Here is a 1,519-nt window from a genome sequence, read left to right as displayed (position 1 = left end):
TCTTGCAGCAAAAGAAGAGCGTCAACCGCCTTACGGGGTGCCCACGAGGGTCCAGGGCGCGCCCCCTGCCTCGTGGCCCCCTCGGGCACCGTCTCGCGTTGACTTTACTTCCCAAAAATCATAAATATTCCAAAATAATTCTCCATCCGTTTTTACCCCGTTTGGACTCCGTTTGATATTGGGTTTCTACGAAACATAAACATGCAACAAACAGGAACTGGCACTGGGCACTGGATCAATATGTTAGTCCCAAAAATAATATAAAAAGTTGCCAAAAGTATATGAAAGTTGAATAATATTGGCATGGAACAATCAAAACTTATAGATACGACGGAGACGTATCAGACATCCATTAGGACTTTTGTAAGTCGAAAGCCATCCACGATGGGACTGAGGACTAGGGCAGCTGGCGCTCGGACAGTTCTGTATTTAGGTTCGTCACTGGCGTTGAAGGTTATGGCCGTGTCATTCCAGGGGTCAATTGCAGCGACCTGGCAAACTTCGGCGAGATCACGCAGGGCCCTTTTACGCTTGTTGTTTGAAGCGAATGTCTCGAAGACTGCCAATACTCTATTATCGTCGTTTGCTGGTGGGTGTTGTTCTGGGGTGCCCTTGGTAAGGATGTCCTCGCCGCTCTTGGCTACTTGCCGGAGTATCCAACATGCTCTAAGGCTGTGGGTCGCCCTGGTATCCGGCGTCGTGTGTATTTTGCACGGGCCATTGAGCCATCCCTCCAGAACGGTGCCGTGCACCGCAATACGTTTATGTTTTTTGACTGTTCCTCTGGGCATGCCACGGGGGTGCGCCCTTTTCGCCTGTGAGGGGAGCCGGGATGATTCCTAGCCAGCTGCCTGAGTTTTGTAGGCGCTTTCCATCGCACTATACTTTTGTACAATGGTTGCTAGGTCAGCGAACTTTAGTATGCGGCGGCGATTGATGGCGTTAAGGATACCTTAGTTTGCGCGGTTGTTGCAGAATGCTGTTATCGCGTCTTCGTCACGGTAGCCTTTTACCTTGTATTTGACAACGAGGAATCTGCCCCAGAAGTGGTGGACCGTTTCCTGAGGCTGTTGTTTGATGCCTCTGAGAGCATCTATGCCCGGTGGGTCGGTGGAATTGAATCCGAACCCCGACCTGGTTTTGGATGCAGAGTTTGGAGGTCTACCGGGCCGGATAGTTCGGGCTCTGGGATACCGACTGATTTTTTAGGCTCGTCATCCGACTTTATGTTCGGAGGAACAGACATGACCTTCTGCCGGAAAGTATCCGGCTCCTCAAGATCGGTGATCCGAACATAGTTCATCTTCAATATAGTGGAAGAGTTACTCCGCTCCTCGACTACCGCTATCTGATAGGTGATCGGTGGAGTTTTAATTTCTCTCTAGTCGGGTTTAAGCCTGACCCGATTGATAACCCACAAGTATAGGGGACCAATTGTAGCCTCTTTCAATAAGTAAGAGTGTCGAACCCAACGAGGAGCTAAAGGTAGAACAAATATTCCCTCAAGTTCTATCGACCA

This window comes from Aegilops tauschii, chromosome 5 (assembly GCF_002575655.3).
Source record: "Aegilops tauschii subsp. strangulata cultivar AL8/78 chromosome 5, Aet v6.0, whole genome shotgun sequence".
Classification (NCBI taxonomy): Eukaryota; Viridiplantae; Streptophyta; class Magnoliopsida; order Poales; family Poaceae; genus Aegilops; species Aegilops tauschii.
This window is presented reverse-complemented; position numbering follows the sequence as displayed.